Here is a 27581-nt window from a genome sequence, read left to right as displayed (position 1 = left end):
CCCATCTGTTGCTTTCTTCTTCCATATTGATTTTTGTGGACAAGACTTAACCAATCATTGTTGGTCTGAGTTCCCTTTGCACTCTTATATGCTGGACAGCATGTCAAATACTTCTTGTTTCTTCTTCTTTAGATCTGAACTGAGCAGTTAATAAAAGCCAAATCATTGGTTCCAGGTTTCAGCTTAAATCCAATTTTAGTTCCTGTCCCTCTTGGTGAATTTAGAACCATTTAATATTTTCCCCTTTTGCTGGATTTTTTAGGTGACCATGATATCTGAACCAAAAATCACAGTGTGTGATCTGACAAGGGATATATTTTTCTGATTTGTGCATTTATTTATGTTAAATGTCTTCTAAATGGGGATAAACTATGTTGGATTTCATTATCAATTTAATGAATCACTTTTTTTTCCTGTGTGTTGGGTAAGGGGCCCATGTGGTCCTTGGCTTTTGTAGGTCTCTAGTGAGGTGACCTTTGACTTTCCACATGGCCCCAGGACCCTGAAACTCTCTCTGCTGATGCTATACCTCACCTAGGGCAGAGAAATATCTGTGAGGATGTCCATGGTCTTTTCTGCTGTAGTATTCCTTCTCTGGCATCTGACAACCACACTCCCAATCCCATTGGCTCTCCTAGGAATCAGAAAGTAGGCTCCCTTTCTCTTTTTCTTATATCCCAAGGCTGAAAGAATCCTTCTCACATCTAAGGGGCAGGGGTGAGATTCGCCTCCAAATTTTTGTCCAAATGTTATATCTGCACATCTAATCTCCTCAGTCTAAAACACAAAATCCAGAGAGGCTCATTTATGGATTTTGCTTTGTTTGATTCTGTTTTCTGTCCCACAAAAACTTCCTTTGGGGCAGCCAGCTGGCTGATGCAGGAAAACAATGAGCATAACATATCTTAAAATGTCAAAAGTGCTACATACACTGTGTTAGTACTTATGTGAGCTCTCTCTTGATATCTTCAAATTCCCCTTGGGTAATTATTTACAAGTAATTATACTTCCTCCCTCTGATATATACTCTGGAAACTAAGAACAAATCTGTAGTCCTAACTGAGGCTTTCCTGAGGAATCTCCTTGCAAATGCAGTCTGTTCACTGCCAACTCTCATATAAACCCTGCCAGATACCATTTTCTTCATTTTGGTTCCTGGTGCAGAACTTAAGTTTTTGAAAGACAATTTAAAAAGAATATTGTGAAATTTTATGGGTTGAATTGCATCCTCCCAAAATATATGTTGAAGTCCTAGTCCCCCAGTACCTGAGAATGTGAGTTTGTTTGAAAATAGGGCCACTGCAGATATAATTAGATAAGATTAGGTCATACAGGAATAGGGTGGGCCTTTAGTTCAACATGACTGGTGTTCTTATAAGCACATGGTCATGTGAAGACAGAGGATCAGAGTGATATATCTATCAGCCAGGGAACGCCAAAGATTGCTGGTAAACTGCCAGAGGCTAGGACTAGGCGAGGAAAGGATTACCCTACAGATTTTACAGGGAGCATGGCCCTGCTGACACTTTGATTTCAAACTTGCAGCCCCGAGAACTGCGAGATAATAAATTTCTGTTGTTTTAAGGCACTCTCTTTGTGGTATTTTTTTTCATATCAGCCCTAGGAAACGTAATCTGTAATATGTAAATCATTGATTTAGAACTTAGATTTTTTTTTTTTTTTTTTTTTTTTAAAGATTTTATTTATTTATTTGACAGAGAGAATGAGAGAGAGGGCACATGAGAGGGGGGAGGGTCAGAGGGAGAAGCAGACTCCCTGCCGAGCAGGGAGCCTGATGCGGGACTCGATCCCGGGACTCCAGGATCATGACCTGAGCCGAAGGCAGTCGCTTAACCAACTGAGCCACCCAGGTGCCCCTAGAACTTAGATTTTTTTAAGTTTTAAAAAAATTGAGGTGTAACATATAAAAGTAAAGTATATGAAATGAAAGTTCACAAATTTTAAGTGTATTGTTCAATTTTTATATGTAAATTTTAATAGTTTTTTAATTAAATTTTTTTTTGAAGATTATTTGAGAGAGAACTCGTGTGGGGGGAGGGGCAGAGGGAGAGAGAGAGAATCTCAAACAGACTCCACACCCAGTATGGAGCCTGATGCAGGGCTTGATCTCACAACCTTGAGATCATGACCTGAGCTGAAATCAAGAGTCCGACGCTTAATTGACTGAGCCACCTGGGCACCCCATGGAAATTTTAATAGTTTTTTATGTATACCTGTGTAACCATCATCCACACCAATAGATAAAATATCTCCAACACTCAAGATGGCTCCCCTTGGGCTGCTTCCCAGTCAATATCATCCTTCCTATTTACCTTCCTCAGAAGTAAACATTATTTTGACTTCTATCCCTCTCTATTAGTTCTGCTTATTCTTGAACTTTGCAAAAATGGAATCGTAAATATGTACTCTTTTTTGTTCAGCTTCTGCTCAACATAAAGCCTATAAGATTCACTCATGTTGTTGTGTGTGCCTGCAGTTCATTGGCTTTAGAATTAAGAATAATACAGTTCTCCATATTACTTTGGACAGAATTAGCTCCTTGGCTTTACAATATAAAGTTGCTTCTATGAATTGATTTAATTTTATGATATAGTTTAATGAACTAGAAATGGCTGGAGCTGTCAGCATAAGACAATTTCAATGACTCTTATTTTTAAAAAATAATTAAATACACATGTGCTGAACATCTGTCACTTGGTAGGATGGAATTAGAAATTGTAAATGAATCGCACAAGAAGAGACATGCATGTAAACTGCATGCATCATTGAAAAGACCCATGTGGGGCTCTTGCTTAATACTAGGAAATAACAGGAGAAAAACAAACATTTGGCTCAGAAATCATAGTAAATTCCCTTTGATCCAGCAATTACATTTCTAGGAATTTATGTCAAGGAAATAGATATGCAAAAAGTTTAGCTACAGGGATGTTACATATATTACTGCTGATAGGGGAGGGGAAAGAGTGAGAGAGTGAGATCATGAGCAAGCGAGAGAGAACTAATGTGGGAGGGAAGCAGCTAAGTCCTCAATAACTGAAGAGGATTGGTTAAATAAATTAAGGCACATCACAAAATAACAAGTGTTTTCACTTGTCAAATTTAATGCATCTCTACTTAAGCAATGAAATATTTACAGTGCTTAAAAATTACCTATGTGTTTTAGAAATATCTTTAATGATGTAAACATGTTGCCTGTGTATATGTTTATTGGTAAAGTTGTTACTAAACAATAAACACAGGATGATCTCATTTTATAGTAACATCATGTAAATAAAAAACAAAGACTAGGAGGCTAAATACCAACATATTATTTAATGGTGGTTACTTCTAAGGGGTAGAATTATATGTGATTTAAATATTCTTCTTTGTGCTTTTGTTTTCCCAAACTTTTGTTAATGTTTTTGAAATAAGAAAACTATTTCTTAAAAAAAAAAAGCAGAAAAGGATAGGGAATAACTACCTATTTTCAGGCTATGTTTACTTTGCATTAGATGATTTTATTTAAAAACATAGCAGCAAATTTTGTTCATTAGAAGGTCCATCTGAGATAATTTTTAACATGGCCCACCTCTAATTTACACTATTGCATAAAAGCAAAGCTTAACGTTCCTTTTTATTAATTATATTTTGTGAATATCTCCAGAAAAAATCCAACTTTTTAAATGTAAATAATTATAATATATATTCAAGTTTATGAATATAAAACTTATGAGCAAAACCTGTTTTTTATTTTAATGTGATATAAAGAACTGGATGGGAAGATCAACTTGCATGACTCACCCTACTGTTCTGTTTGCTTTTGGAAAGAAGAGGCTGTCTCCATCTGAAGGCTGGGGATGAGTATACTTAGGTTTATTGGGGGAGAGAATGGATTGAAGGCGGTGAGGAATTAGAAGAGAGGCTTTTAGGCATTTGAACTATTCAAAGCTGGACTCCAAACCATAATTTCAGATTAGGATTGAATGTGGAGAACTGAGACCTACAGGTCCTTGTGGAATTTTAGGGGCATGGAGCAGAAGACTGGAGGTGAGGAATAAATGGATAATAGACCATGAAGGTGCATCTTGATTTGAAAACAGGGGCTGTGCATTTGCACTTTGTAACTTCTAATGCTTCTTGTTTTTGTGTCTTTTATCATATATATATATATAGAGAGAGAGAGAGAGAGACAGACCTAGACAGAGAGAGACAGAGAGAGTATATCTCTCTTGTCTCTTAGAGATGGAAGCAGCTGTCTGCTTTGGTAAGACTTTCAACACCTGGTGTTCACTACAGTTTTATGAAATTTATTGATTTTGCTGTCTGTCCTCAAATTTAATACATTTCCACTTCAGGTCAACAATTTTATGGATATTGCAACAGAATAAGAATATTTTGTTTCCATTCTTTTGTGTCCATCATATTAATCTCTCTCTCTCTTTCTCTCTCTCTCTCTCTCTCTCTCTCTCTCTCACACACACACACACACACACACACACACACACACACACACACACAGCCCTAAAGCCAGTCCTACAGAGCCATTAAAGACCCAGAAATTTTTATTTATGACTCCCCTCCTTCCTATTTAATTTATTGATCAAACACTACTGTTCTTTAGATCAGGACTAAGAAAGCAGAAAACCTTTCCCCTCCCTATTCCCCATTTGTTTTGTTTGCTTGTTTTCTGCTGCTGTAAACTGTTCATCTCCCCGAGGACATGCTGATTATCAACCATTTCCTGCTGAGACAGAGGTAAGGCCTACATATTGAGACTGGATCTGAAATATGGGCACTGGACTACATTATAATGAGACATCAGAAGACAAATGCACATGCATTTAGTTGTGTTTCCACCCGTCAGAACTCTCAAGAACCCTGAGGCAGTCACCACGTGGCTGTGTGTGACCAGGAATCCAGGGATGGCTGGCCCTGTTTTTCAATGACTGCAGGTCTCCTGTTGGTATCGGGTTCATTGCCTGAGCTGATGGTTACTAGGGTGCTGGGGACTCAGTTTTAGGGATCCTTTCTTGGCAATCCTGCTCTTATGAAGTGCTTCTGGCAACAAACCCTCTACTTGCTGTTGTAGAGCCTTCTCATGGGTTTTAGTTATTTAGAATTCAGACAAGGAAATTTGCTTGGCCTGTTGTAGTCTTTTTCTCTGTGAGTTGCATTTTTATGTTTTTACCATTGATGTCTGCTTTTGTAATCTTATCTCTTCTTTTTCCAATTGATTTTCCAGTGAATGTGGTCATTTTCATGATTTACAGTTGCCAGACTTAGCAAATAAAAATACAGTACAAGCAGTTACATTTGAATTCCAGATAAACAGCAAATACTTTTTAGTATAAGTATATCCCATGTGATATTTGAGACATATTTACACCCCCAAATTGTTGTTGTTTATCTGAAATTTAAATTTAATTAGGTATTCTGTTATTAATCTGGCAATTCTATTTTCATCTGACTTAAGAGCCTGTCCTTACTTAAAACCTTCTCAAAGAAAAAGGAGATCAAGCCCTTGTGGTTACAAGCTGTTGGAGCAGAAATTTAAAATTTTGGTGGAAGTGAGACTTCTGGGATTATCTTTGGAATTTGGTATGTTCTACCTAACCTCTGGGGCTTTGTATATGATGTTCTTTATGTCTGGAGTCGTCCCTTCCTCTTCCCATCCCCCAACCCTCTCTTTGTGCTCTTGTTCTTGCTCTGCCCTGACTGCCTGAGTTCCTACTCTTTTGTTAAGTTTGAGTTTTGAGGCCATTTCTTTCCTCTGAGCACCTGTCCTTGATGATACAAATAAGTGCCCGTCCTCTGTGTGTGCACAGCATCCTGAGCTTCCCTACCGTACAACTTGCTTGTGGCACTCAGTCTGTGAGGAGAGGACTGTATCTGTCCAGGTCATTGTTGAATCCTCAACAATGTCTAGCATAGGCTGTGAATGAATGAATGAACCAGTGAATGAATACATATGGAGACTAGGAGTAAGGGGGGTGAATTGGTAAACTGGAGAATCTTCACTAAAAAATGTGGTAAGAGAAAATAAAGACACATGCTTGATTCTAGGAGAATGGACCAAAGCCAGAGGGGAGGGATAAGAGGGATGATTTTTAAATAAAGCAAATGCCTTTCAACCATATTGTTCCCTGGCCCAGACTCCATGGAGTCGTGCTTAAGTCCCAGGGCAAGGCGATCGCCTGTGAGATAGCAGTCATTCCAGGGGTAAAGTCTGTCCCTTCACAGCGTGGCCATGGCAGTCTGAGAACAGGTGCTGTCATCTTGAGTGGGTTGTAATCGTGTAGCTCACAACCCTGTAGTCGTCCAAGACAGGCACTGTCATGTTTGTGAGCTTGGGCAGGACAGAGGAAAAAGGCAGCTATTCATGGCAAATACAAACTAGAGTTCTTGTACCCACTGAAGGCTCCCAGCACGCTTTGAGATTTACCTAAGAGGGGACCAGAGTTTTGGCAGAGTTGTTGGAGAACAAAGGCCACAAATCCTGTTTATAACATATGGTGACCCTATTTTTACCCTCCAGTTGGTGTGGCCTGGGAGACATTGACTGTAACCATATTTACTAGCTTCTTTGTTTAGGATACTCATAAATAAAGATGATGGCTAATTCTTCCTCATGCCCTCTGCAGGGTCGTTTATAGTTTCTCTCTGCAATTAAATTGCAGGCTCTGAAAGAGCAGAGAACTTTATGAGGCAGAGGAAAATCTGATAAACTGGCCTTGTCCTCACTTGGAGCAGGCTTATGACCATACGTCATGTAACGGTGTTATTTATTAGCATTTTTAGGAGAAACTATTTGCTTCTAATAATGGAAGACCTTTCAGATAATTAACTGTGCTTGCTTCTAATTAAAATAGCCTACAGTTGCACAAAATAGGAAAGCTATGACTCTCCTGCTTTGAATTTGAATTTGAATAACAATGAGTGAATGAGGGATGAGATTATATGAGGAACACATTCTGATGTCCCTTAATGGTATATTTTTTTCTCTTTAGTATCTAATGCAATGCTAACAGTTAACATCTTCCTACTGAGACAGTAAATGAAAGGAGAAACAATGTTGTTTACAAAAATATTTTTTAATATTTGTTTTTGACCATAATTGAAAAGTAAATAGTTGTAATGGGTGGGTAGAAGCAGGGTTAAGATACTTATGGTGAGAGTAATTAGCATTTCATGTGCCTCTCAAATTTATTTGCAAATATGAATTTACATAAAGGCTGTGGGCCATTTGTAAAATGAGGCTAGGACTGACCTGCTCCTTTCCCCAGGTTCTCTTGACCTGGGTCATACATCATAGCCACCTGGGAACATTTAATTCCCCTGATCTGAGATTGTGTCCCTGGCCAGTTAAACCAGAATCTCTAGGGTGGGCAGGCATCACCTTTTTAATAAAATTTCCCAGGTGATTTTAATGTGTATCCCAGGATGAGAACCACTATTCTGGAATGTACAAAAATTATTTGCAGACCCTGGAATGTTAACAGTAGAGACCGGATTTCAGGAAAATGCTGTAGGTCTCTGAGATAGAGTTTTCTACGAAGACCTGGAAGACCGAACAAGGTGGTGGTTGGTGGCATTTGTTAGCCATCCTGCCAACTCTGTGCATGTGTGTAGTGTACCCACAGACCCAGCAAGAGGGCCCTGCATGTTACACACATCTGCGCGAAAAGAGGCCAGTGCTTTTTTCCAGTGTCTTAGGAAAGTTTTTTGATGCTTGGTAACCTGTTGAGGGAATGTGAATTATGGAAAAGGAAATAATGAGCCAAACCTCGCCTTTCAAATATGTGTGTGTGTGTGTGTGTGTGAGAGAGAGAGAGAGAATGAGAGTGAGAGTGATAGAAAGCATGAAGGGGAGAGGGAAGGAGATGGAGGTAGAGAGAGAGAGAACATGAGAGTGTCTTGAGACTCAATTTTCCTGGGAACTCATCCTGACTAAGCATAAAATACAGAAGGAACACTTGCACTTTGCAGAAACACTGGCACCTGGGTTAATCATTTGAGATCACTGTGGCAGTTCTGCAGCTCCAGGGGCTGCAGCGGGTGGTGGGGAGGCCAGTGGAGGGGCAGATGGATTGTGGAGTCTTCTCTACCGGCCTTGTGGAGCTTGGATGTGAAATCCTTGCTTAGCTAGTTTTGGTGGTAAGTGAAAGAGTTGTATCACCCAGCAACACCACTTTGGATTCTCGGATAATTTGGGGGAGGCAGGGACTGCTTGGTTTGCAGGATCTTGGAAGATTTTATGGACCACTTGGATTCCACTTTACCACAGGAGGCAGGCAATGTCCTGGCCTAAGGCTGACTCAGAGAGGGAAACTTCCATGAAGATTTTATGTCTCAATAATGTGTCCTCTATGGTGTCCTCCCAATCCCACCCACTTAGTCACATTACAGCTCATATTGTATTAACAGGACAGGCCAGGGGAGAAACATCTGCTGTGCATCTTGTCCTAATGGCATCTCTGACAGCTGGTCCATAACTCCTTTCTAAGTCCTTTCCTGGAGCAAGGTTAGCTTTGCACTTGAAGACCTCAGGTTCCCTGCATTTTATAGGGAAGGTCATGGGTTCCTACTTGGGAGTCCTGAAAATGCAAAGGTGAGAAGGTATGGTGATGATAAATTTGTCTAAATGGGTTGGGACTAAAGAAGGAAGAAATGTAATAATTTGCAAATATCCATTCAAGACCATTCTACTCAGAGAAGATGTTTCATTCATGCTTTGATCATGAAGATGGAATTGAAGGTTTTTCTTGAGGTCTGGTTCATTCATTTTATTTTCCACTTGTTTAATACCAAGCTTCAGCAGCCTCTACCTTCTGCAACCTAAACGCACCAATAATCTTCAGTGTCACTAATTACTGTGATGCTATAGGAATTATAAAGTCTTGCTGTGGGAACCTCTGTAGTTCCCCTTTTTATTTCACAAAACAATGATAGGGTGACAGTAACAGCTTTTGGAGTGGAATTTCAGCCTTGAGTAGCACCTCAGGGGAATGACCTGGAGTCTCATTCATTCTATTTGAATTGGGCTACAATAGATTCAGCCTGGGAGTGAGTCTTCAGTAAGATCACTGAGATTTTGCTTTTAATATTAGTGGTGCTGTGGCTGTGAACCCCATTCTCTTGGGTTATACACTGATACAGAGTAACTGAATATGTCTTTGTCAAGTGCTTACTAGTTGAAGGTTATATGGGTGCAGCATAGGAATCTGTACTCATGGAAGTTTCTCTTTCTTTAGGAAAACAAGTCACGGAAACTTAACTTGTAGGGGAAGATAGAATATAGTATATATCACCATAGACAGTTAAGAATGTAAGTGGGTAGGAACAGCTGGAGAAAGTTGCTTGGACTAGGTAAGATTGAGAAAGGCTCTGAAGGCTGGGAAGGATAAATGAAAAGGTGAAGGATATGGCATTTTGGGATGGGAAAATAATTAAGCAAAGGTATGGAGATAGGAAAGAGGATGATATATTTCAGGGACAATGAGGAGACTATTAGCTAGAATATTCATTCCCTAGGGTTGCTATAACAGACTACCACAAGTTTGGTGCTTTAAAACAATAGAAACATATTCTCTCACAGTTATGGAGCGTAGAAGTCTGAAATCAAGGTGTTGGCAGAGTTGGTCCCTTCTGGAGGCCTTGAGGGAGAAACCATTCCATGCCCCTCTCCTAGCTTCTAGGTGTTTGTCAGCAATCTTTGGTGTTCTTTGGCTCATAGATGCACTACTCCAGTTTCTGCCTCTGTCTTCACATGTCTTCTCCCCTGTGTCTCCATGTGTTAAATTTCCCTCTCCTTTCTCCACAAGGACACCAATCATTGGATTTAGGACTCACCCTAAATCCAGAGTAATCTTACCCAAAGATCCTTAATTACATTTGTAAAGATGTTATTTCCAAAAAAAGATCATAATCATAGGGGTTAGGACTTAGACATATCTTTTGGAGGAGACACTATCAACCCACTACAGATAGCAAAAGGGAGTAAGGTTGGATGGATGGAAGAAGTCTGACTGTGGCAGGTCCTAAACTAAAAAAAAATACTGTAGTGGGGATTCTAGTATAAATATCTCAGTTATCAGTCAGAATGGATGTGTTTGGAGGAAAGATCATGGGCTCAGCTCATGTAGGGTCATTTGCATCAAAGACTGGGGAGAAATCATTATGAAAGAAGGAAGAGTAGGGTACATGTGATGGTTAATTTTATGTGTGTGTGTGTGCGATGGTTAATTTTATGTGTCAGTTCGACTGCACCACAGGGTGACCCAATTAAACATTGTTTCTGGATGCATCTGTGAGAGAGTTCTGGATAAGATTAGTATTTAAATTGGTGTACTCAGAAAGGTAGACCGCCCTCTCCAACGTGGGTGGACATCATCATCCAATCAGTTGAGGGCCTAAATATGGAGGTGGAGGAAGGAGGAAATCCTCCTTTTATCTTTCCGCCTGCTTGCTGAACTGGGACATTGGTCTTCTCCTGCCCTTGAATTGGAATTTATACCATTGGCTTTCCTGGGTCTCTGCAGATTGTGAGATTTCTCAGCCTCCATAACCATAAGCCAATTCCTTATAATAACCCCCTTATAATAACCTCCTAATACAGTGCATAAGGACTATAGGTCATCATCAGTGGTAAGAGGTGATTTGAGTACATCATGGGTAATTTTCTCAGATTGGTCTGTAGCTTAACCCTCTTGGACCCCTATCTGGATCTTAAGCCAGAGCCAGGGTGAAACCTGCATAAAACTGAGGTCACAAGGCAGGACTATGTTCCATTCTAGCATAAAGTAGGTAGATAGAGTAATGACCTATCAGATATTCAGAGCACCTGGTAGTGGAATATTGTGCTTTGGAAGTAATAGGCATAAAAGTTTTCTCCTCAGTTACCTGAAAGTTAGGATCAGGAAGGACCTGGAATCAATGTAGCCAATATCAGGAGCAAACAAGGTTAGCCAAAACATGGGTGTACCACACAATATGTTAAAGCAAGAAAACACCATACCATGTCCTTCCTGATGCCTGCTTCTTCCTGCCTAAAAGTTTTTGTGGGTCTATCTTGCCTTCCCAACTGTGTTACAACCTCCATGAGAACAATAATCATGTTTTAGGATTATATGCTGGACACACAGTACATAATTAGTAAATGCTTGATGGATGGATAGAAACAGATCACTGATTTGCCTTATCATCTATCAGCTTCCTTATTCTTTCCAGAACTTATAAACAAACAAATTAACATGAACATATCTCAACTCTATACATTAATGATGGTGGAGGAGGTTTTGTTCTAAAATGGAAGGATGACATGCCATTGTAGGGATTTTTTTTTTAAAGATTTTATTTATTTATTTGACAGAGAGAGACACAACAAGAGAGGGAACACAAGCAGGGGGAGTGGGAGAGGGAGAAGCAGGCTTCCCGCCGAGCAGGGACCCAATGTGGGGCTCGATCCCAGGACCCTGGGATCATGACCTGAGCAAAAGGCAGATGCTTAACGACTGAGCCACCCAGGCGCCCCGCCATTGTAAGGATTTTTGTTGCCCTATAAATTTCTGGGCATAGACTGCCGACCACATAAACCATGGTTGACTTGATGGAATCGGGACACTGGGTAGGAAGGTGAGACTCAATGAGAGTATCAAAACTCACTCACTAAAGGGTGTTACTCAGAAGCACTTCCATTCTTTTCAAAAGCAACTAGAGAATGGAGGGTGTACAAATTGTGTGAGATGTGGCTCTAGTTTATTAGAGCTGAGGCTTAACATGAGACTTCACATGAAGTTTTTTTTTTTTTTTTAAGATTTTATTTATTCATGAGAGACAGAGAGAGAGAGAGAGAAGAGGCTCCCAAGGATCAGGGAGCCCGATGTGGGACTCGATCCCAGGACCCTGGGATCATGACCTGAGCTGAAGGCAGACGCTTAACCATCTGAGCCACCCAGGCGCCCTTCACATGAAGTTCTTAACATTTAGATTCATTTAATGTTTCAGCATTTTTCTTCAGAAAAAAATAGAAATAAATTGTTTTGAGAACTAATGTACACCAAAATCTGAATGAATCTCAGGAAAGATAAATTTCATATTATTGCAACAATGGCATGATACAAGTGATACTTTATTATTACACAAATGATATCATACAGATGATACAGTATTATTATAAAAAATATTTGCCCGTAACTTGTGCATCTTGGTGTTTAATATTACCACTAAAGAGCAGAGAGGTCCTGCACAGCAGAGAAAACCGACAACAAAATGAAAAGACAACCTACCAAATGGGAGAAAATATTTTCAAATCATATATTTGATAAGGGGTTAATATCCAAAATATATAAAGAACTCATACAACCCAATAGCAAAAACCAAAAAACAACCAGTGTGATTAAAATATGGGCAGAGGATATGGATACACATTTTTTCAAAGAAGACACACATATGGCCAACTGGTACATGAAAAGGTGCTCAACATCACTAATTATCAGTGAAATGCAAATTAGGGCCACAATGAGATATTACCTCACACCTGTTAGAAAGGCTATTATCAAAAAGACAAACAATGACAGGTGTTGGTGAGGATGTGGAGAAAAGGCAGTCCTTATGCACTGTTGGTGGGGATGTATATTGGTATAACCACCATGGAAAATAGTATGGAGATTCCTCAAGAAATTAAAAATCAAATACCATATGATCTGGCAATTCCACTTTTAGATATTTATCTGAAAAAAATGAAAACACGGATTCAAATGAAAGCACCCCCATGTTAATTGTGGCATTATTGACAATAACCAAGACATAGAAGCAACCTAAGTGTCCATCTATGGATGAATGGATAAAGAAGATGTGGTATATATACACAAAATGAAACATTATTCAGTCCTAAAAAAAGAATGGAATCTTGCCATTTGCAGCAACATGAATGGGCTCTGAGAGCATTATGCTAAATGAAATAGGTCAGACAGAAAAAACATATACCTGTATTATCTCACTTATATTTGGAATCTAAAAAAATCCCAGAACAGAGCTCATAGATACACAGAGAACAGATTAGTGGTCGCCAGAGGCAGGGAGTGGAGGTTGGGTGAAATGGGTGAAGGTGGTCAAAAGGTACAAATTTCCAGTTATAAGATAAACAAGTCATAGGGGTATTATGTTCAGCATGGTGACTATAATAACTATATTGTATATTTGAAAGTCACTGAGTAGATCTTAAATGTTCTCATCACAAGAGAAAAGTTTTTAATTATGTGTGGTGACAGATGTTAACTAGACTTATTGTGGTGATAATTTCACAATATATACAAATAACAAATCATTATGTTGTACACCTGAAACTAATAGAATGTCATATGTCAGTTATAGCTCAAAAAAAAGGAGATGAATAGCTCAAAGGATATTGAAGAAGTATTTTAACAGGAGTGACCGCCATAGAGGTTCTCAGTTTCTTGAGTTTGTTTTCTTTCTAGAGGTAAGGATAATTTATAAGCTGTTAACTTTGTATGCTCTGCATGAACTCTTGGAAAAGTTTCAGACATGTATTGAATTTAGGCTTTTTTTTTTTAACTACCAAAGATTCCAAAGAGAAGGGAGAAATTAACCAGAACGGTTTATTACAAGAGCAACTTTTATGATTAAAATATCATTAGCCATGGTTCAGAATATTAGGTTAATAATTTCTTTAATATAGCCATTTGTCATTTATAGACACCAATCCATTAACCTGAGTTATCAACTCTGTTTTCCCTTCAATAACACTTAGGTTTTGAGGCACACAAACAAGATTTTTTTCTGGCTTGTGTTTTTTTTTTTTTTAATTATTATGTTATGTTAATCACCATACATTACATCATTAGTTTTTGATGTAGTGTTCCATGATTCATTGTTTGCGTATAACACCCAGTACTCCATGCAGAACGTGCCCTCTTTAATACCCATCACCAGGCTAACCTATCCCCCCACCCCCCTCCCTTCTAGAACCCTCAGTTTGTTTCTCAGAGTCCATAGTCTCTCATGGTTTGTCTCCCCCTTCGATTTCCCCCCCTTCATTCTGGCTTGTGTTTATAAAAAACTTCTTGCAACTGCTTTATGTGCATTTACACATTTGAAAAGAAGGCAAAACTCATTACAGAGCCTTTATTCTTCTACAGTAACTATGTTAATTAATTTCCTGCCCATGAAAATATTTTTCCTTTTAATTAATTGTCATTTAGGTTCTCAACTTCTTCTTGTAATACTCTCCTGGATTACTTTACTACCTGCTATAAAGTTTTATGAAACTATTCATTACGTGTTACAGAAACATTATTCTGGATCCAGATCTCTAAAGGCTTTTTATTTTATTTATTTATTTATTTATTTATTTTTTTAAAGATTTTATTTATTTATTTGAGACAGAGAGAATGAGAGGGAGGAGGGTCAGAGGGAGAAGCAGACTCCCTGCCGAGCAGGGAGCCTGATGCGGGACTCGATCCCGGGACTCCAGGATCATGACCTGAGCCGAAGGCAGTCGCTTAACCAACTGAGCCACCCAGGCGCCCTCTAAAGGCTTTTTAAAGAAACAATTTATAATCAAAATTAAAAAAAAAAAAAACAACTTTGTGCTTTTAAGGGTGTTATCAAGGAAGTAAAAAGACAATCCAAAGAATGGGATAAAATATTCACAATTCATATATTTAATAAGGGACTTGCATCCAGAATATGTAAAGAGCTCTTACACTCAGTAACAAAAAGACAAATAACCCAATTAAAAATGGGCAAAGGATTCAAATAGACATTTCTCCAAAGAAGATAGATATACAAATGACCAATAAACACATGAAAAGATGCTCAACATTATTAGTCATTAGGGAAATGCAAATCAAAGCCACAGTGAGATACCACTTCACACCCACTAGGATGGATGGTTATAATAAAAGATGACAATAAAAGTGTTAGTGAGGATTTGGGGAAACTGGAACCCTCATATATTGCTCGTAGGATTGTAAAATGGTGCAGCCACTTGGGAAATCAGATTGGCAATTCCTCAGGTGGTTAAATAGTTACTGTACGAGCTAGCAATTCCACTCCTATGTATATGCTCTAGAGAATTGAAAACATGTGTCCACACAAAATTTATACACAAGTGTTCATAGCATTATTATTCATAATAGCCAAAAAGCAGAAACAACCCAAATGCCTGTCAGCTGATGGATGGATAAATAAAATATAATAAATCTGTACAAAGGGATATTATTGTGTTGTGTTATGGACTGAATTTTGTCTCCTGCCCAAATTCATAAGTTGATGTCCTTACCCCCAATATGATGATATGAGCAGGTGGGGCCTTTGGGAGGTAATTAGGTTTAGATGAGGTCATGACATCATGAGCCCCCATAATGGAATTATGCCCTTATAAGAAAAGGAAGAGCCTCTAGAGCTTCCTCTCTCCATCATGTCAGGACACAGTGAGAAGGTGGCCATCTACAAGCCCAAGGACCAAATCTGCCAGCACCTTGATCTTGGACTTTCCAGCCTCCAGAACTATGAGAACTAAATGTTTGTTGTGTAAGCCACCCAGTCTGTGGTATTTTGTTACAGCGGCTTGACCAAAGACAGGTTGTGTGAAAGAATGAAATATTGATACATGCTACACATGGATGAATCTTGAAAACATTATGTTAAGTGAAAGAAGTCAGACACCAAAAGTCACCAAAAAAAAAAAAAAAAGAAAGAAAAAGAAAAGAAAAAAAGAGGGAGGAGGTCCATTAAAACCAATCCCAAATCAGCGAATGGAGGTTTGATTCAGCCTCAGCATTGCCAGTCATTTCTGTCATAGGAGCGGTTGTAAGAGAGGTCAGAACATCTCTCTTAGAAGCAGACAACTGTGCACACGCAGGACCTCCCCGTGTCTGCCTCGCACCTGGTGGGTTGGTGGGACCTGCTTACTCATGTGAACTGGGAAGTCTCAAGCAGAGGCTGAAACTGGTGTGATAGTACCTGAATGTTGTATCGCCTTTTTTTTTTTTTTTTTTAAACTGGTCCAACAGTCTTGTCTTTACTTAAAATCTTTTGGCAAGGAAAAGAATGCAAGTAATTAGACTTAATCTGATACACTAGCTTCTTAGTTCTAAAAGTACTTGCAACAAACGCCAATTTTCCTTTGGATGAGGATGGTAGCAATTCTTAATTACTGAAATCCCTTGTCCTAATTATACTGAAATCCCCATAAATGAGTAACAGCAAGTGTCATGAGGCTACCTGAAAATTTTCTCTTAAATTTATTTCCTTGATTGTGGAAACATAAACATAGCATAAAATTTACCATTTTAACTATTTTTAAGCGTACAGTTGAGTGGCATTAAATACATTGTCATTGTATATGAGGTTACTTTTTTTTTTTTAGAGATTTTATTTATTTATTTGCGAGAGAGAGAATGAGAGACAGAGAGCAGGAGAGGGAGGAGGGTCAGAGGGAGAAGCAGGCTCCCTGCTGAGCAGGGAGCCCGACGCGGGACTCGATCCTGGGACTCCAGGACCATGACCTGAGCCGAAGGCAGTCGCTTAACCAACTGAGCCACCCAGGCGCCCATGAGGTTACTTTTTGAAATTTATCTTTTACTTGGTTGCCTTTTTCCTTCAAAATAGAAAAGTGCACTCAAAGTCCTTGCACATCCAGTTCAGTGATAATCAGTATTCTTGTAGGAGAACCCTGACACCAATCAGATAATTCTGAATTACTTCATTTACTACTTCTTGGGTAGGTTGTATGAAGTCTGGGTTAGCAAATTCTGGATGAAAAAGATCTCAGGTCCCAAGGATCTGTCATAACCAACGTCAGCGGAAAATTCTTTCTTTGAGATTGCCTTGATTCCAGGAGACTGTTTAATCCACTTGGCTCTCCTGTGTCATACTTGTTAAATTCTTTTCCTAAATCAGGGCAGACGTAACTACAGCACTTCTTTACTTCCATAGCTGTTTCCAGGGATTGCACTGGAGGATTCCTACTTCACAGCCTCTCAGCAGTTGCTGAATGAAATATGTTGTAGCTCGCCCTGTGATTGGAGTGCGCTTGCCCCAGCTGCCGACCACATGTCCTTCAACTGCAGGAAGGACAGGAGTGACACCATCTTCACTATCTGGTACCACACCAGTCACTGCAAGAGCAGCCTGCATGGCTATGTACAAGCCTGGAGTTTTGAAGGGCTCAAATGTTATTTCAGCAATATATTCTGTTCTCTGAAGCATTTAGCGGAAGTTTAATCAGAAGAAAGCAGACCTTCAAATTCTTGAAGAAAGACCTTCAAATTCTCCTTTAAGTATTTAAAGAACACTTGCTCCATACACCTTTCCATCAAGTGACAGTCTTCAACTATACCATAGTGGGTTGGCCACTTCATGGTACATGTTGCTTTTCCTATTACTTCATGCCCAATAAAGAAATCCAGGTTCACATTGCCTTTTCCCAGGAAACTAAGATGGCCATAAATGTCCACGTCCCAGTCAGATCCAGGCTGGCCCACAGCCAGAGTATTCTGTATAATTGTTTTGAATGGAGGTTATAGGGGAAGCAGGATAATAATTTGATTGTTGGTTATTGTTTGCATCATTATTATTCTTTTTTACCTTTTTTTTTTCAAAATTTTGTTTAAATTCCCAGTTAGTTAACATATAATGTAATATTGTTTCCAAGAGTAGAATTTAGTGATTCATCACTTACAAATAATACCCAGTGCTCATCACAACAAATACCCTTCTTAATACTCATCACCCATTTCGCCCATCCCCTGCCTACCTCCCCTCAGTGACTCTCAGTTTGTTCTCTATAGTTAATAGTCCCTTGTGGTTTGCCTCCCTCTCCCTTTTTTCTTCCTTCCCCTATGTTCATCTGTTTTGTTTTTTAAATACCACATATGAGTGAAATCATATAGTATTTGTCTTTCTCTGACTGACTTACTATAGCCAGAGTATGGAAAGAGCCCAAATGTCTATTGACTGATGAATGGATAAAGAAGATGTGGTACACACACACACACACACACTGGAATATTACACAGCCATCAAAAAATGAAATATTGTCATTTGCAATGACATGGATAGAGCTAGAGTGTATTATGCTAAGTGAAATGAGTCAGTCATCACTTGTTTTAAAAGGTCTAAAATTCAAGACTAGGCTAGACAAAGGTGTCACTCTTATTTTTTTTTAAAGATTTTATTTACCTGAGAGAGAGAGAGACAAAGATGGTGAGAGAGAACATGAGCAGGGAGAAGGAGAAGTAGGCTCGACGTAGGGCTCGATCTCAGGACTCTGGGATCATGACCTGAACCTAAGGCAGACACTTAACCAACTGAGCCACTCAGATGCCCCAGGTGTCACCCTTAATTTTGACAAGAGTCTAACATAGGTAGATTAGAAATAAATTATAGAAAGAGGCAAATAGAGCTTGCACCTAGGCTGAGAGCACTTAGGAGAATAAAAGGGTCAGAGATGGATGAGATCACAAATAATGCAATTCAAGTGTGGTCACAAATGCAATGTGTAGGTTGAATATACTGGTAAATGGTGATGTATTTGGAGGTTGACTGGGAAAGATGCATATGAGGGAAAGTTGAATTATGCAGAGGTTATTGCAATAAGTGTATTTCAATGAATTAGCTCTCTAGGCGATGCTCTTAAACCCAGGAGCACATCTGAATGATGGTTTTAACCACATGGTTAAAACAAACAGTTGTCTGTGTTCCACCTGAGGCCTATTGAAACAGGCTTTCCAGGGATGGCATTTGTATTGTTGAAAAGCTTTATAGGAGATGGGTTGAGGAAGGGCTATTTGAGCTGGAGAAATCATTCTGCAGTGTTTCAGAAACTAGTTTCTACCTCTAAATAGCAGGAGGGTGGCCTGAAGAGTTAACAGTCTCACTCTAAAAAAGGGCAGGAATTGTTGTTTTTTACTCAGCAATCAAGGCAGATTGAGAACTTTAAGAAAGTAGTTCTGGGCTGCCAACACTCCGGCGGAGAAGCTGAGGTCATCATCGAATTTGAAATATTTAAAGTGGATACAAAACTGTTTCAGCAATGCAGACAATTAAGTGTGTTGTTGTGGGCGATGGTGCCGTTGGTAAAACATGTCTTCTGATATCCTACACAACAAACAAATTTCCATCTGAGTATGTACCGACTGTTTTTGACAACTATGCAGTCACAGTTATGGTTGGTGGAGAGCCATATACTCTTGGACTTTTTGATACTGCAGGGCAAGAGGATTATGACAGATTACGACCGCTGAGTTATCCATAAACAGATGTATTTCTAGTCTGTTTTTCAGTGGTCTCTCCATCCTCATTTGAAAATGTGAAGGAAAAGTGGGTGCCTGAAATAACTCACCATTGTCCAAAGACTCCTTTCTTGCTTGTTGGGACCCAAATTGATCTCCAAGATGACCCCTCTACGATTGAGAAACTTGCCAAGAACAAACAGAAGCCTATCACTCCAGAGACTGCTGAAAAGCTGGCCCGTGACCTGAAGGCTGTCAAGTATGTGGAGTGTTCTGCACTCACACAGAAAGGCCTAAAGAATGTATTTGACGAGGGCGCCTGGGTGGCTCAGTCGGTTAAGCGACTGCCTTCGGCTCAGGTCATGATCCTGGAGTCCCAGGATCGAGTCCCGCATCGGGCTCCCTGCTCGGCAGGGAGTCTGCTTCTCCCTCTGACCCTCCCAACCCTCCCCCCTCTCATGTGCTCTCTCTCTGTCTCGCTCTCTCAAATAAATAAATAAAATCTAAAAAAAAAAAAAAAAAGAATGTATTTGACGAAGCAATACTGGCTGCCCTGGAGCCTCCCGAACCGAAGAAGAGCCGCAGGCGTGTGCTCCTATGAACATCTCTCCAGAGCCCTTTCCGCACAGCTGGTGTCAACATCGTACTAAAAGCAATATTAAATCAAACTAAAGATTAAAGATTAAAATTCGTTTTTGCAATAAAAAAAAAAAGAAAGTAGTTCTGCAGGGGCGCCTGGGTGGCTCAGTCGTTGGTATCTGCCTTCGGCTCGGGTCATGATCCCAGGGTCCTGGGATGAAGCCCCGCATCGGGCTCCGCGCTCAGCAGGAAGCCTGCTTCTCCCTCTCCCACTCCCCCTGCTTGTGTTCCCTCTCTCGCTGTGTCTCTCTCTCTCTCTGTCAAATGAGTAAATAAAATCTTTAAAGTTGTTGTGACATTTACTCCCTATTTTCCTTTCAAATGGAAAAATTGGCGAATATACTTTGTAAGCTGTGATGTGCCATTCATGTGTAAACTACCATGAATTCCAAGGGTTTGAAAATTGCATTTGGCACTATTTACAAAAGGGATTTTTTTTTTTTTTTTTTTTTTAGTGCTTATGTTTATGTTTCTGGTTGCATTTCACCCAGCAGATGTCCCTTGTCCAGAGCATACATCTATAAGAAGCAAATTATTCCTTCTCTTGCATCGCTACATGCTCTGAAGAAAGGGCGTTGTAGCTACCAGCAGAAGCCAGAGCTAAATCTGTGATTCAAATAAGGCCAGAGGCACTTCTGCTCAGATAATTGTATGAAGCAGGGTGGGATTAATTAGAGACATTATATAAAGTGCCAACTTTGGTTGCATTCCCGTGGCCCTGGTGCTACTGTTAATCTCAGAATTTTAGGTACTAATGGTAGAATCCAGGCTCACCACCACCATCAGGGAACTTTGAGGAGGGTTTTAAGATACCAGGGTCTAAGCGTCTCCCTGCTACTTCTCTTCTGTTTGTATTTGCAAGGAGTTGCTGTGGTGGGAGGAACGGAGCTGGGGGAAACCTTGTACTGAGGGCAAGTGATGGTAAAAGGGCCAAGTCGTCAGCACGGTGGTCAGGCTGGGGTGGTGGCTGCTGCCCCCACCAGTTCTGAGGCTTTGGGAGTTTTATCTAGCTTCTCCTCCTGATCCAGCCTCAGTCCTTGAGAATTAGGACTCAAATGGAAGGGGCTAAGGCCTAACCAAGGATTTGGGGCAAAGAGCAGTTTGTGTCTGTTAAAGGCAATGTTGACCTGGGATGCCAAGAAATGTCTGAATCCTGCACTCCAAGCGGGGAGGTGGAGAGCCAGGACTCTGAGGTGAAAGTTTAGCCACAGAGAACGGGAAAGATGGAGTAAGCTAGGCAGACCCTGGAGAGCCCGGCTGAGGCGTATGAGGACTCAGAGCCCCGGGGGAAGGGAGTGGTCTTTGCTGCCTCACCATCACCAGGGGATATTTTGAGGCACTTGTTTAGGGAGTGTTCCTAATATAGAGGTCTAGACATCAAGCTTTAGGGGTAGAAAACTTCCATGGAAATATCGGACCATGTTTGTACATTAAATGATTATTTCTAAAGACAAGTACACATATATTGTATCACATGGGCAGTCAGAATAATTGGTCAATGAGGGGGAAGGAGTTAATGCATCTGGACTGTGACCCAGTCTTCCCCTGACTACCAGGGGAGGCTCCATGTGGGTTGGGGGAAGAAGGCAGGTAGCCCTACCTAATCTCCTAGACAAATTGATTCTTTTTTTTTTTTTTAAGATTTTATTTATTTATTTGTTAGAGAGAGAGAGAGTGGGCGAGAGAGAGTGAGCAAGGGTACAAGCAGGGGGAGCAGCACAGGGAGAGGGAGAAGCAGGCTCCCTGCTGAGCAAGGAGCCTGATGCAAGACTCGATCCCAGGGCACTGGGATCATGACCTGAGCTGAAGGCAGACGCTTAACCAACTGAGCCACCCAGGCGTCCCAACAAAATGATTCTGGACCTCCAAGTAGATACACTAATGATACGTGCTTGCAGGAGGATCTCTTCTATGGACTGTTCTTCATAGGATGTTCTTCAAAATGGACGTGAAACAGCGGGTATAAAACAGAGATGTTTCATAAATGAAGTGCTCTCTTTCTGTGTGAGAGAACCTCATAAATTCTCCATTGGAGACCTCGTCTATCACCCTGGGCCTGAGAGCATGTGCTCATCATGGGAGCAAAGAACCTGGGGGCCTCCCTCGATGTCCCAGACTTCTCTCTGCTTTGTCCGAGCCCTGGATTACCTGAATCTTTTACAACAGGAGGAACCCTTGATACTGTAAGCTTCCTGGGTAAGAGCTTGACTTGTGATCCTTTGTATTAGTTCAGGCAATCAAGTAGAGAAGAGAAAACAAAGAAAATGGTTCCAGTACATGTGTCCATCACTTAAGATCCACTTTCTCTTAAGATCCACTTTCTTAGCTTTTTAAATTTTTTGGACAATTGTTCACATTTAATTTATAGAAAAGAGTAAGAGGAAAGTTTTAAGTCAGATTCTTTAAGTGTCCAATGATTTTTTTTCTGTTTTTTTTATTATAGTAAAATATATATAAAAAAATTTACCATTTTAACTGTTTTTAAGTGTGGCATTAGATACATTCATACTGTTGTGGAACTATCATTGCTATGCATTTTCAGAACTTTTTTATCATTCCAGACAGAAACACTCTACCTATTAAATAATAGCTCCCTGTCTCTCCTCCTCTAGCTCCTTGTGACTTCTATTCTACTTTTTGTCTCCATGAATTTGCCTATTCTAGGTAGCTCACTTAAGTAGAATGATACAACTTTTATCCTTTTGTGTCTGATTTACTTCTCTTAGCATAATGTTTGCAAGGTTTATCCATGTTGCAGTATGTATTAGCATTTCATTCCTTTTTAAGGGTTGATAATATTCCTTTTTTTAATCCATTCATCTCTTGATGGACATTTAGATTGTTTCTGTATTTTGGCTATTGTGAATAATGCTGCTATGAAAATTGGTATACAAGTATCTGTGGAGTCCTTATTTTCAATTCTTTTGGATATATACCCAGAAGTGAAATTGCTCAATCACATGATACTTCTATATTTAACTTTTTGAGGAATCATCATACTGTTTTCCACAGTGACTACATCATTTTTACATTTCCACTAGCAATGCAATGCACCAGGATTCCAATTTCTTCACATGCTTGCCAACACTTGTTCTGTTCTTTTCTTTCTCTTTCTTTCTTCCTTCCATTCTCCCTCCCTCCCTCCCTTCCTCTCTCTCCCTCTCTCTCTCCATCTCTCCCTTCTTTTTTTTCTTTTTCTTTCTTCCTTCCTTCCTTCCTTCCTTTCTTTCTTTCTTTCTTTCTTTCTTTCTTTCTTTCTCTCTCTCTCTCTCTCTCTCTCTCTCTCTTTCTTTCTTTCTTTCTTTCTTTCTTTCTTCCTTTCTTCCTTCCTTCCTTCCTTCCTTCCTTCCTTCCTTCCTTCCTTCCTTCCTTCCTTCTCTTCTTTTTTTGATGATTGCCACCCTAATGGGTATCTTAGCTACTTTTTAGCTAAGTCTCATTATTAAATAACAATAGCTTGTCCCTATGCGCAGCTAGTTGCATCTTTCTGGCCAGCCTTGCCTCTGGAACAGCTTTGTCCCTAGAGCAAAACTTCCAAGACTGAGCTGTTTATCTCTTTGGAGTTCTTTGCTGATGTCATTCTCCTTATGTTACCTCCAGCCAACCTCTTTGGGAAATTGATGGGTGGATAATAGAGAAGCTTGCAGGGCAATGTTGAACCACTAGCATAACTTCATTCAATAAAAATAGTAAAGGAACTATAAATTCGCATCAACTTTCTTTACAGGCTCTTTCTCTTGTGTGTCATCTTATTCAGCTTTGACAATCCACATGGGTAAAGAAGGATTTCACACATTTTGCCTGACCCACTGCTCTGTTCATTGCTCTGAACTTTTTGGTCTGATTTGCCTTCTAGACAGTTTAATGGTATATTTGTTTAATAAAAGTGACTTTTCTTTTTTTTTTTTTTGAGAGAGAGAGGGAGAGCATAAGCGGGCGGAGGGGCAGAGGGAGGGGGAGAGATAGAATCTTAAGTATACCCACCTCAGAGCCCGATGTGGGGCTCAATCTCACCACCCTGAGATCATGACCTGAGCCGAAATCAGAGTCAGACACTTAATCGACTGAGCCACCCAGGTGTCCCAAAAGTGATTTTCATTTACTAATATGATTATTGATATTTTGAATAAATTATCACTGAGGAATTTATATTATTAATTGCTTGAGCCATCATTGCTTTAAAAGTGCATGCATATTCTGAATATCACAGATTGTTTTGCGGTTGTTTTGTTAGTAGAAGTAACATCTGCTCACTCTAGATCTTTAGGGCCTATCTGCTTCTGTTACTGATGAAGCCTAAACATTCAGACTACAGTCGGCACTACAGAGATGGAGGCCAGGCTGGGGCCTATTCTCCCTCGCAGGTTGCTGATAAAGCTGTCAGCCAGGTTGTGGGGGCAGAATGCTGGCAAGACTCGTGGTCAGGATTTCTTAAGCTTTGACAACTGGCAATGGATATCATCCAGGGGATGAATATGACCCTAACTCCCTGCTATATAAAATACACACATATGCAACATTCATTTTGATTCTTCTGTGATTTACTGAGGGCTATAGAAATCTCTAAATATTATCAATTAGAAGAAGCTGAATATAATCTGTCCTTTGTTTAAGTTACCTTTTTTTTTAATAGAAAGATTGCCAAAGGTCTTACAGTTTTTTGGCATTTTATGTAAGTAGTCAGTTTTATAAAATAAATGTAATGGTATTTAGATTCCTCACTTGAGCCACTAAGATCTTGAGTTGAAGTCAGAGTTTCTAGAGATACTGGTGATTTCAAGAGACTCTAAAGTTGTTTGTCAGTGCCTGTAAGTCCTCTAGGATCTTGCAAGTCACACTGTGGCTGGGACCAGCAGCATCACTTTCCCTGGGAACTTGTTAGAAAGGAAAAACCTCAAGTCCTTCTCCAGACCTGCAGGAAGAAGAATTTGCATTTTAACAAAATCCTTGAGTGATTTGTAAGCACATTAAAATGGAAGACGTGCTTGTCTAGAAGAGTATTTCTATTTAAATTTAGAGGAAGATTTCCTTTAAATTGAGTCACAGATCTCTAAAATGCACAAGATGTCCCTTCTCCTCTTTTTTTGTAATTGAGTAAAAGAACGCCCTAAAGATGAATCTTAAGTACTCTATCTTTATTTAGTGGCTGTTCATGGAATTTTGGCAGTATCTTAGTTGAAATACTATTTCCAAGCCCGTCTAAATTTCTCTATAACTTACTCTATATCAGTTGTAACCTTAAAGTGAGTTTTCAGGGATGTGGTTCATTTCATAAAGGCTGGAGTGGATTATAAATTGATATACTTTTCTGGATTGTAACCTAATTTCTGTTCCTCTAGAGCCTCTGGAGAAAGACTGAAGAAAGTTATGAGACTTTTTTTTTATTTTAAAGATTTTATTTGACAGAGAGAGACACAGCGAGAGAGGGAACACAAGCAGGGGGAGTGGGAGAGGGAGAAGCAGACTCCGCGCTGAGCAGGGAGCCCGATGCGGGGCTCGATCCCAGGACCCTGGGATCATGACCTGAGCCGAAGGCAGACGCTTAATGACTGAGCCACCCAGGCGCCCCAAGTTATGAGACACATTAATAGGTTATTGTAACATCTTCTGTCTTAACTAGTTTAACAAATACAAGGATTTTGTTTATTTTAAAATTTTAGGTTTTATTATTTTTTAGGTTTTATGTATAGATTTTATTCATTCATTCATTTATTTACAAAGTATTAAGTAAGGGCTGGAGGATTTTTTCCAAAAAATATTTTTTCATTTTAGAAATGTTTTAGAATAGGTGCAAATAAAATTTGAGTAAAATAAAACCTAGCAACTGAGGAAAAATATCTTTAGAAATATATATTTTACTTCATATCTATTACTACTTAATACTGTTTTATATAGAATTGCTAGAACTGATCATATACGAAAGCATACATATCAAACAAGATAGTTTTTAATATACCTCTTTTAAATGGTGAAAGTTTGCATTTCACAATATTTAGAATTTTCACCCTTAGGTACATGTACACCATTCATTGCATATAATATGAAATTTGTTTAATTTTCATTCCATAACTTCAATAAATATCTCTGACATTAGAACAAAGGTTTAAGTCCACGTGTAAAGTCTGGCAATACTGGAGCTTGACTTTTCCAATTATTTTTCCCACTAGAATTGTCTGAAGATGTTGAGTTACTGAAACATCTTAACTACTTTGCCTTGGAAAGCATTTCATAGTATGTTTGCAGAACAATTGCCACATCTTAGGAGGAGCTCATGAGAGAACGTAAAGTTCTAATATAGAACTGCTTTGATGTTTAACAAGAAGATGATGGTAAAATTGAACACCATGTTCTCTTCCTCACTTTTTTTTCTAATGATCATCACGCTTAGCAAAATTAAGAAATCTCAAACTGGGGGCACCTGGGTGGCTCAGTCGTTTAAGCGTCTGCCTTAGGCTCAGGTTGTGATCCCTGGGTCCTGGGATCTAGCCCCGCATCGGGCTCCCTGCTCAGTGGGGAGCCTGCTTCTCCCTCTCCTTCTGCCTGCTTGTCTTCCCTCTCTTGCTGTCTCTCTCTCTCTGTGTCAAATAAATAAATCAAATCTTAAAAAAAAAAAGAAGTCTCAGACTGTTCCATGTGCTAATAATACTGTATCGCAGCCCTGAACCCCTATACACACGCATGGCCTGTTCCTAAAAATAGAGAAGAGGGTATGAGGTCATTTGTGATAAACATTCTGGTACCAGATTATTCTGAAGTGTTTGCTGACAAAATTCAGAATAACAGTCATTTGGCCACTATTACAGTTTTGTGTGAGCTGCTTGTTTTTAAGAAAATATTCACAGACCTGAAATTGATACTAATTTTGAGAAATTTTCATTGTTTTGTGCAATATACAAGTAGAGTCTGATGTGTGACTATAATTTTTGTGTTTATGAGAAGAGATGGTTCTTAAACATTCCCAAGTAGAGCATCATGATTTTATTAGCTCTCACAACTTTTCCTAATCTCTCTCTCCTAGAAAGTCAAGCACTCAGACAAATTTAAATAAATTGCTCATTTCATATTGTTAGACATTAACAGAAATTAATGAGCTTTCAGTTTGTACTGTTTTTAAACTGCTTAATTTTTACCATGTTCAAGGACCCCGGAAATTTAGTTTCTTCTAACACAGTGGGGCTCAGCGTACAGAGTATGAGGCAGTCCCAAGTCTGAGTAGCATGGAAGAAATCTATGTCCTAGCACACACCTTAACACGTCTGGTATCATCTGATTTTATATTTATGAGGATAAAATATAATTAATACTTGTTTGGGTAATAATGAAATTATTGAGCGCAACTTCCTTGACTCTTCGTATTCTTGTGGCTTGCTGGGGTGGAAGGCATAAAGGCCTGACAATGAATCAGATATGGGCTATGTACTCTCAAGTGTTCTCTTGACTCAAAGTTGTTCATCTCTAACCCTTGGCATGTGAATATTACCACCATGTCAAATTGTATGGCCCCAACAAATCTACTTTACTGTTCATTTCTCTGCAGAGGCCAAGACATGAATGTGAGACACTTAGAGAACCATTAGGCATCTTCTTGATTGTACTTTCAAAAATGGTTTTCTTAAGAAGGTAGACACATTTCTGATATGAACTCCAGAAGTGGAAAAATAATAGGTCTGGGAGTCAAACATGTAA

The 27581-nt window shown here is 39.5% G+C and overlaps 1 protein-coding gene and 2 pseudogenes across 1 annotated transcript in view; 2 read left to right on the top strand and 1 right to left on the bottom strand.

The window, feature by feature from the left end:
* IMPG2 (interphotoreceptor matrix proteoglycan 2) overlaps positions 1 to 27581 on the top strand; it is a 163955-nt gene that overhangs the window by 123906 nt on the left and 12468 nt on the right. The window lies entirely within an intron of this gene.
* On the bottom strand, positions 16675 to 17752 carry LOC123834354 (actin-related protein 3-like; annotated as a pseudogene).
* LOC135363629 (cell division control protein 42 homolog) lies at positions 18961 to 19926 on the top strand (annotated as a pseudogene).

This window comes from Mirounga angustirostris, unplaced genomic scaffold (genome assembly GCF_029215605.1).
Source record: "Mirounga angustirostris isolate CCGP_5_RB_7025 unplaced genomic scaffold, mMirAng1.0.hap1 SCAF_1, whole genome shotgun sequence".
Classification (NCBI taxonomy): domain Eukaryota; kingdom Metazoa; phylum Chordata; class Mammalia; order Carnivora; family Phocidae; genus Mirounga; species Mirounga angustirostris.
Note: the sequence above shows the minus strand (reverse complement) of the source record. Positions and strands in the feature narration are given on the sequence as shown.